General features: G+C 39.7%; 1 long non-coding RNA gene across 1 annotated transcript in view; it reads left to right on the forward strand.

Moving 5' to 3' along the window:
* Positions 1–15114, forward strand: part of LOC140846665 (uncharacterized) — an 87762-nt gene that overhangs the window by 55121 nt on the left and 17527 nt on the right. The gene's annotated exons all lie outside the window — the stretch shown is intronic.

Raw genomic sequence — 15114 nt, forward strand, 5'->3', positions numbered from 1 at the left:
TTTCTATCCCTTTTTCTCTCTCTTCTTCTTCTGCTACTCCTATAATGCAGATATTGTTCCTTTTGGATTGGTCACACAGTTCTATTAATATTGTTTCATTCCTGGGGATCCTTTTATCTCTCTGTGTCAGCTTCTATGCGTTCCTGTTCTCTGGTTTCTATTCCTTCAATGGCCTCTTGCATCTTATCCATTCTGCTTATAGATCCTCCCAGAGATTGTTTCATTTCTGTAATCTCCCTCTGGATGTCTGTTATCTCCCTCTGGACTTCATCCCTTAGCTCTTGTATATTTCTCTGCATCTCTGTCAGCGTGTTTATGATTTTTATTTTGAATTCTCTTTCAGGAAGACTGTTTAGGTCTATCTCCTTCTCAGGGGTTGTGATTTTGGTCTGTATCAAATTTTTCTGCCTTTTCATGGTGAGAGAGATAGTTTTCAGAGCTGGCACAAGTGATGGCTGGGAGATCGTCCCTTCTTGTTGGTTTATGGCCTTCTTCTCCTGGGAGAATAGCGACCTCTAGTGGCTTGTGCTGGGCAGCTGCACGCAGACGGGACTTCTGATTCTTTCTGGCCACCATGGAGTTTAGCTCTGCGTTTGCTGTGGGTATGGCCTGCGTCGGGCAGCTGCTCCGATATGGCGCAGCCTCATTGGAGGTGAAACGGCCAGGAGGCTTTTTATCTCTGTGAGGGGCCTCCGTGTTCCATGATGCCTAGGGAGTTTGAGTGCACAGAGTTCCCCGAGATTCCCAGCTGCTAGGCTGAGTGTCCCTGGATGCTTTCGTCCAGCTGTGGGGTCCCTGTTCCTTTAAGACTTTCAAAAAGCACTCGCTTTTCTTTGTCCCAGGGGCACCAGCTGCGGGGACCTGCTCACAGGTCTTACTGTCCTGTTTCCCTAGTTTCCAGCACCCCACACATGCCCTGTGTCTGCACTCTCTTGTGGATGGCTGGGGCTGGGTTTTTAGCAGTCCTGGGTCCCCTCTCCCTCCCCACTCTGACTCCTTTCCTCCCACCGGGAGCTGGGGTGAGGGGCACTCGGGTCTCCCCGGGCTGGTGCTTGTATCTTATCCACTTCGTGAGGCACTGGGTTCTCACTGGTGTGAATGTGGTCTGGCTGTTGTCTTGTGTCTTCTGATCTCTCTTTTAGGAATACTTATATTTGTTGTATTTTCAAAAATATATGTGGTTTTGGGAGGAGATTTCCGCTGCTCTACTCACGCCGCCATCTTGGCTCCCTCTGGAATGTTGTATTTTTGTAAGAAGTTGTCCATTTCTTCTAGGTTATCCAGCTTCTTAGCACATAGCTTTTCATAGTATGCTCTAATAATTCTTTGTATTGCTGTGGTTTCCATCGTGACTTTTCCTTTCTCATTTCTGATTGTGTTTATGTGTGTAGATTCTCTTTTTCTCTTAAGTCTGGCTAGGGGGTTACCTATTTTGTTTAGTTTCTCAAAGAACCAGCTCTTGGTTTCATTGATTTTTTTCTATTGTTTTATTCTTCTTAATTTTATTTATTTCTTCTCTGATCTTTATTATGTCCCTCCTTTTGCTGACTTTGGGCCTCATTTGTTATTCTTTTTCCAGTTTCAATAATTGTGACTTGGACAATTCATGTGGGATTGTTATTCCTTCTTTAAATAGGCCTGGATTGCTATATACTTTCCTGTTAGAACTCCCTTTGCTGTGTCCCACAGAAGTTGGGGCATTGTGCTGTTATTTTCATTTGTTTCCATATATTGCTTGATCTCTGTTTTAATTTGGTCATTGATCCATTGATTATTTAGGAGCATGTTGTTAAACCTCCATGTGTTTGTGAGCCTTTTTGTTTTCTTTGTACAATTTATTTCTATTTTTGTGCCTTTTTGATCTGAGAAGTTGGTTGGTAGAATTTCAATCATTTTGAATTTACTGAGGCTCTTTTTGTGGCCTAATATGTATTCTCTTCTGGAAAATGTTCCATGTGTACTTGAGAAGAATAGGTATCCTGCTGCTTTTGGGTGTGGAGTTCTGTAGATGTCTTTTAGGTCCATCTGTTGTAGTGCGTTGTTCAGTGCCTCTGTGTTCTTACTTGTTTTCTGTGTGGTTGATCTGTCCTTTGGAGTGAGTGGTGCATTGAAGTCTCCTAAAATGAATGCATTTCATTCTATTTCCTCCTATAATTCTGTTAGTATTTGTTTCACATATGTCAGTCCTCCAGTGTTGAGTGCATATATATTTATAATGGTTATATCCTCTTGTTGGACTGAACCCTTTATCATTATGTAACATCCTTATTTACCTCTTGTTACTTTGTTTTCAAGTCTATTTTGTCTGATACTAGCAGTGCAACATGTACTTTTTTCTCCCTGTTCATTGCATGAAATATCTTTTTCCATCCCTTGACTTTTAGTCTGTGCATGTCTTTGGGTTTGAGGTGAATCTCTTGTAAGCAGCATATAGATGGGTTTGCTTTTTTATCCATTCTGTTACTCTGTGTCTTTTGATTGGTGCATTCAGACCATTTACATTTAGGGTGATTATCGATAGACATGTACTTACTGCAATTGCAGGGTTTAGATTCGTGGTTTCCCAAGGTCCATGGTTAGCTTCTTTACTATGTAACTGTCTAACTTAAGTCACTTATTACACTATTATAAACACCGTGTGATGAGTGTTTATTACTCTCCCTTCTTATTCTTCCTCCTCCGGTTTTTATATGTTAGGTGTTTTATTCTGTACTGTTTTGTGTTTACTTTGACTGCTTTTGTGGATACTTCATTTTATTTTTTGCCTTCAGTTAGTATTTGGTTGGTCTACTTTCTTTGGTGTAATTTTATTTTCTTTGTTGACATCTATTGGCCTTAGGAGTGCTTCTGTCTAGAGCAGTCCCTTTAAAATATCCTGTAGAGGTCATTTGTGGGAGGCAAATTCCCTCAACTTTTGCTTGTCTGGAAATTTCTTTTTTTTCTAAACTCATGCATTTTTTTTTGAGAGGGCATCTCTCATATTTATTGATCAGATGGTTGTTAACAACAATAAAATTCTGTATAGGGGACTCAATGCACAATTATTATTCAACCCCAAGCCTAATTCTCAACAGTCTCCAATCTTCTGAAGCATAACGAACAGGTTCTTACATGGTGAACAAGTTCTTACATAGTGAATAAGTTCCTACATGGTGAACAGTGCAAGGGCAGTCATATCACAGAAACTTTCAGTTTTGATCATGCATCATGAACTATAATCAATCAGGTCAAATATGATTATTTGTTTGATTTTTATACTTGATTTATATGTGAATCCCACAATTCTCCCTTATTATCATTATTATTATTATTTTTTTAATAAAATGCTGACGTGGTAGGTAGATGCAAGATAATGGTAGAAAACATAATTTAGTGCTATAAGAGGGTAAATGTATCTGATCAGGTGTGTGCCTATAGACTAATTATTAATCCAACCTAGATAAGGGCAACAAAACATCCACGGATGCAGAAGATTTCTCTCAAAATGGGGGGGGGGCGTAAGGTTCTAAGCCTCACCTCTGTTGATCCCCAATTTCTCACCTGATGGCCCCGCTGTGACTGTGCCTGTCTTAGGTTGTTCCTCCCTTGAGGAATCTTACCCGTCTCTGGCTAACCAGTCATCTTCTGGGGCCATATAGGGAAATGTAAAGTTCGTGAGAGAGAAGCAATATTCTTTGAAAAGGTTAGCTTTTTACTTCTTTGAAGATTCATGCCCTGTGGCTTCTATGCCCAACATTTGTCTTGAGGTATCTTTACCACTCGGAAGAATTATGATACTAGGTAATTTCGATATGAGGCACGAATTTTACTAAAGGGTTGTAATTAGGAAGGAAGAAGAAAAGCTATAAAAGTAGCAGATGGAAGAAAACATGGGAAGATTGATTATTTCCTTGACATATCTTCTTGTAGAGTAATATAAGCATGTATAGGTTTTAACCTACTAATTAAATTGCATATACACAATATAATAGGAATACAGCTACATAACAAAAGCAGACCTACAATTACCAGCCATCTCCAGTGAAACCAAGAAAATCAGTTAGGCACCCTAGGCATTTGTGAAAACTTATCAATGATATGATGGATATTGTCTAACTTAATTTGAATAGTTTTAGAAAAATCAGACAAATTAAAACAACACATTCCTGGGAACTGTTCACATCCCATATGTTCTTTTAACAGTAGATAGTCTATAGTTGCACAATTTTGGAGCGCTACAACTTGCACTTCTCCTAATTCTTGGTTGAGTTCCAACAGTATAGATCCAGTCAAATTTGTTGTTTTTATGCACAGGCTAGCTTAGATATCTCCATCTTCATTCCAATGGCAAGTCCAGGAACTGGTGGGATGAATGCAGCTACAACTGCAACAGCGCCAGGATCTTTGTTGAAGTTTTTTGATGATCATCTTCTGGAATGACTCTTCCAGAGGATGTTGATGTTGGAAGTTCTTCTTCATATCATATCTTAATTTGTTTTCTGGGTAGCCAAATTAGGCTTTGGTCCTCTGTATAAACACAAACAAACCCTTTGCCCACACTTTGATATGACCTTTATACCATTGTGAAGAACTTATTGGAGATCACCACACAGGAACTGCTTTTTTTTTTTTAAGAGAAAGGAATATTATCAGAAAAATGTACTTCCATAGCTGATCATCTGACACCCTTTAAATCATCAAAATTAAGGATATGTGAAGCATGCATTAATCGTTGATTTGCAGTTAGTTTTATCCTATCAGGGAGTAATCCCCCTTTTCTTTCTCTTTTTTGTTGTCATTAATCTAGAATTACATGAAGAATATTATGCTTACTTGGCTCTCCCCTATACCAGGTCCCCCTCACAAACCCCGTTACAGTCACTGTCCATCAGCATAGCAAATTGTTGTAGAATCACTACTTGTCTTCTCTGTGTTGTACAGCCCTCCCCTTTCTCCCACTCCCCCCATTATGCATGCTAATCAGAATACCCCTTCTTCCCCCACTTATCCCTCCCTACCCACCCATCCTCCCCAGTCCCTTTCCCTTTGGTACCTGTTAGTCCATTCTTGGGTTCTGTGATTCTGCTGCTGTTTTGTTCCTTCAGTTTTTCCTTTGTTATTATACTCCACAGAGGAGTGAAATCATTTGGTATTTCTCTTTCTCAACTTGGCTTATTTCACTGAGCATAATACCCTCTAGCTCCATCCATACTGTTGCAAATGGTAGGATTTGTTTTCTTCTTATGGCTGAATAATATTCCATTGTGTATACGTACCACATCTTCTTTATCCATTCATCTACTGATGGACACTTAGGTTGCTTCCATTTCTTGGCTATTGTAAGTAGTGCTGTGATAAACATAGGGGTGCATCTGTCTTTTTCAAACTTGAGTGGTGCATTCTTAAGGTAAATTCCTAGGAGTGGAATTCCTGGGTCAAATGGTAAGTCTATTTTGAGCATTTTGAGGAACCTCCATACTGCTTTCCACAATGGTTGAACTAATTTATATTCCCACCAGCAGTGTAGGAGGATTCCCCTTTATCCACAACCTCGCCAACATTTGTTGTTTGTCCTTTGGATGGTAGCCATCCTTACTGATGTGAGGTGATATCTCATTGTGGTTTTAATTTGCATTTCTCTGATAATTAGCGATATGGAATATCTTTTCATGTGTCTGTTAGCCATCTGAATTTCTTTTTTGGAGAACTGTCTGTTCAGTTCCTCTGCCCATTTATTAATTGGATTGTTTTTTGTTTGTTGAGATGGGTGAGCTCTTTATATATTTTAGATGACAAGCCTTTATCAGATCTGTCATTCACAAATATATTCTCCCATACTGTAGGGTACCTTTTTGTTCTACTGATGGTATCTTTTGCTGTATAGAAGCTTTTCAGCTTAATATAATCCCACTTGTTCACTTTTGCTTTTGTTTTCCTTGCCCGGGGAGATATGTTCAAGAAGAGGTCACTCATGTTTATATCTAAGAGATTTTTGCCTATGTTTTTTTCTAAGAGTTTTATGGTTTCATGACTTACATTCAGGTCTTTGATCCATTTCGAATTTACTTTTGTGTATGGGGTTAGATAATGGTCCAGTTTCATTCTCTTTCATGTAGGTGTCCAGTTTTTCCAGCACCATCTGTTGAAGAGACTGTCATTTCCCCACTGTATGTCCATGGCTCCTTTATCAAATATTAATTGACCATATATGTTTGGGTTAATGTCTGGAGTCTCTAGTCTGTTCCACTGGTCTGTGGCTCTGTTCTTTTGCCAGTACCAAATTGTCTTGATTACTATGGCTTTGTAGTAGAGCTTGAAGTTGGGGAGTGAGATCCCCACTAATTTATTCTTCTTTCTCAGGATTGCTTTGGCTATTTGGGGTCTTTGGTGTTTCCATATGAATTTTAGAACTATTTGTTCCAGTTCATTGAAGAATGTTGCTGGTAATTTGATAGGGATTGTATCAAATCTGTATATTGCTTTGGGCATGATGGCCACCTTGACAATATTAGCTCTTCCTAGCCACGAGCATGGGATGAGTTTCCATTTGTTACTGTCCCCTGTAATCTCTACTAAGAGTGATCTGTAGTATTCAGGGTATAGGCCTTTCACTTCTTTTGTTAGGTTTATTCCTAGGTATTTTATTCTTTTTGATGCAATTGTGAATGGAGTTGTTTTCCTGATTTCTCTTTCTATTGGTTCATTGTTAGTGTATAGGAAAGCCACAGATTTCTCTGTGTTACTTGTGTATCCTGCAACTTTGCTGTATTCCGATATCAGTTCTAGTAATTTTGGAGTGGGGTCTTTAGGGTTTTTTGTGTACAATATCATGTTATCTGCAAATAGTGACAGTTTAACTTCTTCTTTGCCAATCTGGATTCCTTGTATTTCTTTGTTTTGTCTGATTGCCGTGGCTAGGACCTCCAGTACTATGTTAAATAACAGTGGGGAGAGTGGGCATCCCTGTCTTGTTCCCAATCTCAGAGGAAAAGCTGTCAGCTTCTAGCTGTTCAGTATGATGTTGGCTGTGGTTTTATCATATATGGCCTTTATTATGTTGAGGTACTTGTTCTCTATACCCATTTTGCTGAGAGTTTTCATCATGAATGCATGTTGAATTTTGTCAAATGCTTTTTCAGCATCTATGGAGGTGATCATGTGGTTTTCGTCCTTCTTTTTGTTGATGTGGTGGATGATGTTGATGGATTTTCAAATATTGTACCATCCTTGCATCCCTGGGATGAATCGCACTTGGTCATGGTGTATGATCCTCTTGATGTATTTTTGAATTCGGTTTGCTAATATTTTGTTGAGTACTTGCATCTACGTTCATCAGGGATATTGGTCTGTAGTTTTCTTTTTTGGTGGGGTCTTTGCCTCATGGTATTAGGGTGATGTTGGCTACATAGAATGAGTTTTGGAGTATTCCCTCCTCTTCTGTTTTTTGGAAAACTTTAAGGAGAATGGGTTTTATGTCTTCTCTGTGTGTCTGATAAAATCCCGAGGTAAATCCTTCTGGCCTAGGGGTTTTGTTCTTGGGTAGTTTTTTGATTACCGTTTCCATTTCTTTGCTCGTAATTGGTTTGTTTAACTTTTGTGTTTCTTCCTTGGTCAGTCTGGGAAGGTTGTATTTTTTTAGGAAGTTGTCTATTTCTTCTAGGTTTTCCAGTTTGTTAGCATATAGGTTTACATAGTAGTCTTTAATAATTCTTTGTATTTCTGTAGAGTCTGTCATGATTTTTCCATTCTCATTTCTGATTTCTGTTGATGTGTGTTGATTCTCTTTTTCTCTTAATAAGTTTGGCTAGAGACTTATCTATTTTGTTTATTTTCTCAAAGAACCAGCTCTTGGTTTCATTGATTTTTTTCTATTGTTTTATTCTTCTCAATTTTATTTATTTCTTCTCTGATCTTTATTATGTCCCTCCTTCTGCTGACTTTAGGCCTCATTTGTTCTTCTTTTTCCAGTTTCGATAATTGTGATGTTAGACTATTCATTTGGGATTGTTCTTCCTTCTTTAAGTGTGCCTGGATTGCTATATACTTTCCTCTTAAGACTGCTTTCGCTGCGTCCCACAGAAGTTGGGGCTTTGTGTTGTCGTTCTCATTTGTTTCCATGTATTCCTTGATCTCTATTTTAGTTTGTTCATTGATCCATTGATTATTCAGGAGCATGTTGTTAAGCCTCCATGTGTTTGTCAGCCTTTTTGTCTTCTTTGTACAGTTTATTTCTACTTTTATACGTTTGTGGTCTGAAAAGTTGGTTGGTAGTATTTCAATATTTTCGAATTTACTGAGGCTCTTTTTGTGGGCTAGTATGTGGTCTATTCTGGAGAATGTTCCATGTGCACTTGAGAAGAATGTATATCCTGTTGCTTTTGGATGTAGAGTTCTATAGATATATATTAGGTCCATCTGTTCTACTGTGTTGTTCAGTGCCTCCATGTCCTTACTTATTTTCTCCCCGGTGGATCTGTCTTTTGGGGTGAGTGGCATGTTGAAGTCTCCTAAAATGAATGCATTGCAGTCTATTTCCCCCTTTAGTTCTGTTAGTATTTGTTTCACATATGCTGGTGCTCCTGTGTTGGGTGTATATATATTTAGAATGGTTATATCCTCTTGTTGGACTGAGCCCTTTATCATTATGTAATGTCCTTTATCTCTTGTTACTTTCTTTGTTTTGAAGTCTATTTTGTCTGATACTAGTACTGCAACCCCTGCTTTCTTCTCTCTGTTGTTTGCCTGAAATATGTTTTTCCATTCCTTGACTTTTAGTCTGTGCATGTCTTTGGGTTTGAGGTGAGTTTCTTGTAAGCAGCATATAGATGGGTCGTGCTTTTTTATCCTTTCTATTACTCTGTGTCTTTTGATTGGTGCATTCAGTCCATTCACATTTAGGGTGACTATTGAAAGATATGTACTTATTGCCATTTCAGGCTTATATTCGCGGTTGCCAAAGGTTCAAGGTTACCCTCTTTAGTATCCTACTGCCTAACTTAGCTCGCTTATTGAGCTGTTATATGCACTGTCTTGAGATTCTTTTCTTCTCTCCCTTCTTATTCCTCCTACATTCTTTATATGTTTGTTGTTTTATTCTGCGCTCTTTCGTGTTTCCTTTTACTGCTTTTAGTGGGTAGTTGATTTTCTTTTTTGCCTTTAGTTAGTATTTGGTTGGTCTGCTTTCTTTGCTGTGATTTTATTTTCTCTGGTGACATCTGTTTAGTCAGGAGTGCTCCCATCTAGAACAGTCCCTCTAAAATACCCTGTAGAGGTGGTTTGTGGGAGACAAATTCCCTCAACTTTTGCTTTTCTGGGAATTGTTTAACCCCTCCTTCTTATTTAAATGATAATTGTGCTGGATACAGTATCCTTGGTTCAAGGCCCTTCTGTTTCATTGCATTGAATATATCATGCCATTCTCTTCTGGCCTGTAAGGTTTCTGTTGAGAAGTCTGATGATAGCCTGATGGGTTTTCCTTTATAGGTGACCTTTTTCTCTCTAGCTGCCTTTAAAACTCTTTCCTTGTCCTTGATCTTTGCCACTTTTATTATTATGTGTCTTGATGTTGTCCTCCTTGGGTCCTTTCTGTTGGGAGTTCTGTGTATTTCCATGGTCTGTTCGATTATTTCCTCCCCCAGTTTCGGGAAGTTTTCAGCATTTCTTCAAGGATAGTTTCTATCCCCTTTTCTCTCTCTTCTTCTTCTGGTATCCCTATAATACAGATACTGTTCCTTTTGGATTGGTGACACAGTTCTCTTAAAATTGTTTCATTCCTGGAGATCCTTTTATCTCTCTCTGTGTCAGCTTCTATGTGTTCCTGTTCGTTGGTTTCTATTCCATCAATGGCCTCTTGCATCTTATCCATTCTGCTTATAAATCCTTCCAGAGTTTGTTTCACTTCTGTAATCTCCTTCCCAACGTCTGTAATCTCCCTCCAGACTTCATCCCTTAGCTCTTGTATATTTCTCTTAATCTCCGTCAGCATTTTTATGATTTTTATTTTGAATTCTTTTTCAGGAAGACTGGTTAGGTCTGTCTCCTTCTCAGGTGTTGACTCTGTTATGTTGGTATGCCTGAAATTTTGTCTTTTCATAGTGATAGAGATAGTTAGCAGAGCTGGCACAAGTGACAGCTGGAAGAACTGTCCTTCTTGTTGGTTTGTGGCCCTCCTCTCCTGGGAGAACAGCGACCTCTAATGGCTTGTGCTGGGCAGCTATGCGCAGACAGGGCTTCTGATTCCTGCCCGGTTGCTATGGACTTTACCTCCACTGTTGCTGTGGGCGTGACCTGCCTCGGGCTGCTGCTCCGATATGGTGGAGCCACGTTGGAAGGGGAGCAGCTGGGAGGCTATTTATCTCCGTGAGGGGCCTCTGTGTTCCCTGCGGCCCAGTGGGTTAGAGTGCCAGAGTTCCCCAGATTCCCTCCTTGTGGACTAAGTGTCCCAGGACGCTTCCTTCTGGCAGTGGGGTCCCTGTCCCTTTAAGACTTCCAAAAAGCACTTGCTTTTCTTTGTCTCCAGGGCACTGGCCTCAGCGACCCTCTCACAGGTCTTACTGTCCTATTTCCCTAGTATCCAGGACCCCCTGCGTACACTGTCTGTGCTCTGGTGCGGATGGCTAGGGCTGGGTGTTTAGCAGTCCTGGGCTCCCTCTCCCTCCCTTCTCCAACTCCTCTCCTCCTGCCTGGAGCTGGTGGTGGTGGCGCTCGGGTCCCGCTTGGCCGGGGCTTCTACCTTATCCCCTTTGCAAAGCACTGTGTTCTTGCAGGTGTGGATGTGGTCTGGATGTTGTCCTGTGTCTTCTGGTCTCTCTTCTAGGAAGAGTTGTCTTTGTTATATTTTCATAAATATATGTGGTTTTTGGAGGAGATTTCTGCTGCTCTACTCACGTTGCCATCTTGGCTCCACCTCTGGAAAGTTTTTAATCCCTCCTTCAAATTTAAATGATAATCATGCTGGATACAGTATTCTTGGTTAAAAGCCCTTCTGTTTCTTTGCATTAAATATATCATGCCATTCTATTCTGTTCTTTAATGTTTCTGTTGAGAAGTGTGATAGCCTGATAGGTTTTCATTTGTAGGTGATCTTTTTTCTCTCTCTGGCTGCCTTTAATACTCTGTCCTTGTCTTTGATCTTTGCCATTTTAATTATATATGTTGGTGTTGTCTTCCTTGGTTCCTTTGTGTTGGGAGATCTGTGGGCTTCCATGGTCTGAGATACTGTTTACTTCCCCAGCTTGGGGAAGTTTTCAGCAATTATTTCTTCAAAGACACTTTCCACCCCTTATTCTCTCTCTGCTTCTTCTGGTACCCCTATAATGCAAATATTGTTCCATTTTGATTGGTCATACAGTTCTCTTAATATTCTTTCATTCCTAGAAATCCTTTTATCTCACTCTGCCTGAGCTTCTCTGTATTCCTGTTATCTGATTTCTATTCCATTAACAGTCTCTTGCACCTCTTCCAGTCTGCTCTTAAGACCTTCTGTCAATTGTTTCATTTCTGTTATCTCACTCTGGACTTCATCCCTTAGCTCTTGCATATTTCTCTGTGGGCCCATCATCATGGTTATGACTTTTATTTTGAATTCTTTTTCAGGAAGATTAGCTATATCTATTTCACCAGGCCCTCTCTCTAGGGTCGTCTGAGCAATTTTTGACTGGACCAGATTCTTCTTCCTTTTCATGGTGATAGAAGTGGTTGCAGGCGGGTGGTGCATGTGTCAGCTGGAAGATCAGTGTCCCTTCCTGCTTGTTGGTCACCTTGCCCTTTCTGCTGCCTGTGTTGGTTACCTGCACACCGGGGGCAGTTTCTGGGATAATCTTTTGAGCTGCTGTGGATGGGGTGGCCCTTGGGATAGCCTAGGGCCCTGTGGGGGTGTCGCAGACATGCCCAGTGTGTTCTCCTGTGTGAACAGTGCCCCTTCATGCCTTTTGGACCTTGCTCCAGCTTCTACTGCTTTTGCTGGTTACCCACATACCGGGAGCAGTCTCTGGGTTAATCCTGAGCTAGTGTGGGTGGGGCAGCCCTCAGGATAGCATAGCACACTGTGCCAGGTGGCAGACACGTCAGTGTGTTCTCTTGCAAGAACAGCACCCCTTTGTGCCTTCCAGACCTTACTCTGGCTTCCTCTGTCTGTGCTGGGCAGCTACATGCTGGCAGTAGCCTCTGGGTCTGTCCCAGTTAACTGCATGCTGGGAGAAGAGTCTTTGTAGTTGTTGTTGGCAGGGCTGTTCTCCAGCTGTTCTGCATCTGTTGTGGATTAGCTGATTTGCTTGCAGCCATTGCTTGAATGGCAGGCTACTTCTTGCTGTGGGAGGCTTTGTGGCTGCATCATCCCCCAGTGGGTTAGGGCACCTGAAGTTTCTCAATATTACCAGTGTGCTAGGCTGAGTGTCCTGGGATGATTTTGTCCAGCTGTTAAGCCCTTGTCCCTTTAAGACTTTTAAAAAGTGCCCACTTTTCTTTTGGCCCAGGAGAGCCAGCTGTGGGGACCTGCTTGCAGGCTCAGTCTTGGATTTTACTTTTCTGTTTCTCTAATATCCAGTGCACCATGCAATGTGTGTCTGTGCTCCCAGTGCAGATTACTAGGAGTGGTTATTTAGCAGTCCTGTGCTTCCATTTTCTCCCCACTCTGATTTTTTCCCTCCCACTGGTGAGCTGGGGTGGGGATAGTGCTTGGGTTCTACCAGGTCATGGCTTTGTACCTTACCCTTTTCATGAGATGCTGAGTTCTCACAGATGTAGATGTAGCCTGGCTGTTGTACTCTTATCTTCTGTTCTCTCTTTTAGGAATAGTTGTATTTGCTGTATTTTCAAAAATATATATGGTTTTGGGAGATTTCCGCCACCCTTCTCCTGCTGCCATCTTGAGCCCCTCCCTATTTCATTTATTTTTTATGGCTGAATAATATGCCATTGTATAGAGTGTTTAATTTTAATGACCTATGTTATTTTACTTTTGTTCCCTGTGCCTTTCGTGTCATAATGTGAAATCATTGCCAATCCCAATATCAAGAAGATTTTCCCATTTTATTTAAGAATGTAATAGCTTTAGGTCTTAGGTTTCGGTCTTTGGTTCCTTTTATGCTAATGTTTACATATGGTGGGAATGCTAGTGTCCATCTTCATTATTTGGATGTGAATAGCCAGTTATCCCAGCACCTTTTGTTGAGAAGACTACTCTTTCTCTCACTGAATGGTCTTGGCACCCTTGTAGCCAATCAGTTAACAAGACACTTGGCTTTAGTTATGGAATCACAATTCTATTCCACTGACGTATAGCCTATCCATGTGCCAGCACCACTATCTGTATCATGTTGCATGTAGGAAATTTTGAAATTGAGAATTGTGAGTCCCTCTTGGTTTTCTTTTTAAGATTGGCTGTTCTAGGTCCCTTGAATTTCCATGTGAATTTAGAATCAGTTCATTAAGTCTTGCAAAGAAATCAGTTAGGTGTGATAGATTGAATGTGTATATTAGTTTGGGCACTATTGCCATATTAACATTATTAAGGCTTCTGATCAAGGAACATTTTCCATGTGCTTTGTTGTTTTTTAAGTTCTTTCACCAATGCTTATGGTATTCAGAGTGTGAATTTTGTATTTCTTTTATTAACATGTTCATATTTTTATTTCCTTTGATGCTACTGCAAATGGAATTGCTTTCTCAAATTTAATTCTTGGTATGTTTATTGCAAGTGTGTAGAAATATAATCAATTTTTGTATATTGACCACACATCTTGCAATCTTGCTGAACTTATTAGTTCTAATAGCTTTTTAGTGGATTCTTTAGGATTTTCTATTTATATAATCATGTCATCTGCAAACAAATAGTCTTACTTCTTTCCAATCTAGATTCATTTAATCTCTTTTTATTGCCCAGCAGCTCTTGTTAGAACCTCCTGCACAGTGAACAATGGTGAGACTGGACATGGTTAAGTTCTTCCTGATTGAGGAAGAAAACAACCAGTCTCTTGCCATTAAGCATGATGCTAGCTTTAGGGTTTTCATAAATGCCTATAACCAGACTGAGGACATTTCCTTCTAATACTCATTTTCTGGGTGCTTTCTTCATGAAAGTATGTCCAATTTTGTTAAATTCTTGTTCTCCATTTGTTGAGATAAGCATATAGTTTTTAAAATTATTTTAATATGGTGTATTACCTTAATTGATTTGAATGTTAAACCAGTCTTGCATTCCTGGAATAACTTTCACTTGTTCACACTTTATAAATCTTTTTGTAAGTTGCTGGATCAGCTTTGCTGTTTTCTTGAGGATTTTTTCATCTATATTCACAGAAAATATTGGCCTATATATTTTTTGTATGTGATAGCTTTGTGTGTATGGTATGTGAATACTGGCCACATAGATGACTTGGGTAGTGCTCCCTGTCTCATTTTTCTGGGAGGAGTTTGTAAAGCATTGTTATTATTTCTTTAAATATATCATAGAATTCACCAGTGAGTCATTCAGGTATGGGATTTTTTTGTGGCTGGTTTGTATAACTGATTCAGTCTTTTAGAGGTATTTTTAGATTGTCCATTTCTTCTGAGTCACCATTAGTGCTTTGTATCTTTCTATCATATTGGACTGTTTTACCTAAATTATCTAATTTCCTGGCACATAATTGTTCACAGTATTCTTTTATTTCTGCATGACTATTCATAATGTCATTTCATTGATTAGTATTTGTCTTCTTTTTCCTTTCTAGTGAGTCTAGTTGAAGATTTGTCAATTTTGATGTTATAAAGGACCAAATTTAATTAACTTCATGCATTCTCTATTATTTCATCAATTTCCACTCTAGTCTTTATGTTTTCCTCTGTTTGCTGTTGGTTGAGATTGCTTTATTTTTCTTTATGCATTTATTTGGGTAACCTTTTGGATACTTAGGTTATATAGAGTTATCTCTAGAGATTTTTATATTTTCTTACAATTTTTGGGTCATCACCAATCCAGGACCATTATAAATTCATGGCCTGAAGTTCTTTTGGCCCAAAATGGCAAAGCAAATTTTGGCTACAGATGTCAGGAGTGCAGCTCATGGTTGGTAAGTTCTCAGAGATAGTTGTTTGCTCACTTTTTGTGCCCCAAAGGCAAATTCCCTTAGAGTACTCATATATTCCAGGATGGAG

This window comes from Manis javanica, chromosome 16 (genome assembly GCF_040802235.1).
Source record: "Manis javanica isolate MJ-LG chromosome 16, MJ_LKY, whole genome shotgun sequence".
Taxonomy (NCBI): Eukaryota; Metazoa; Chordata; class Mammalia; order Pholidota; family Manidae; genus Manis; species Manis javanica.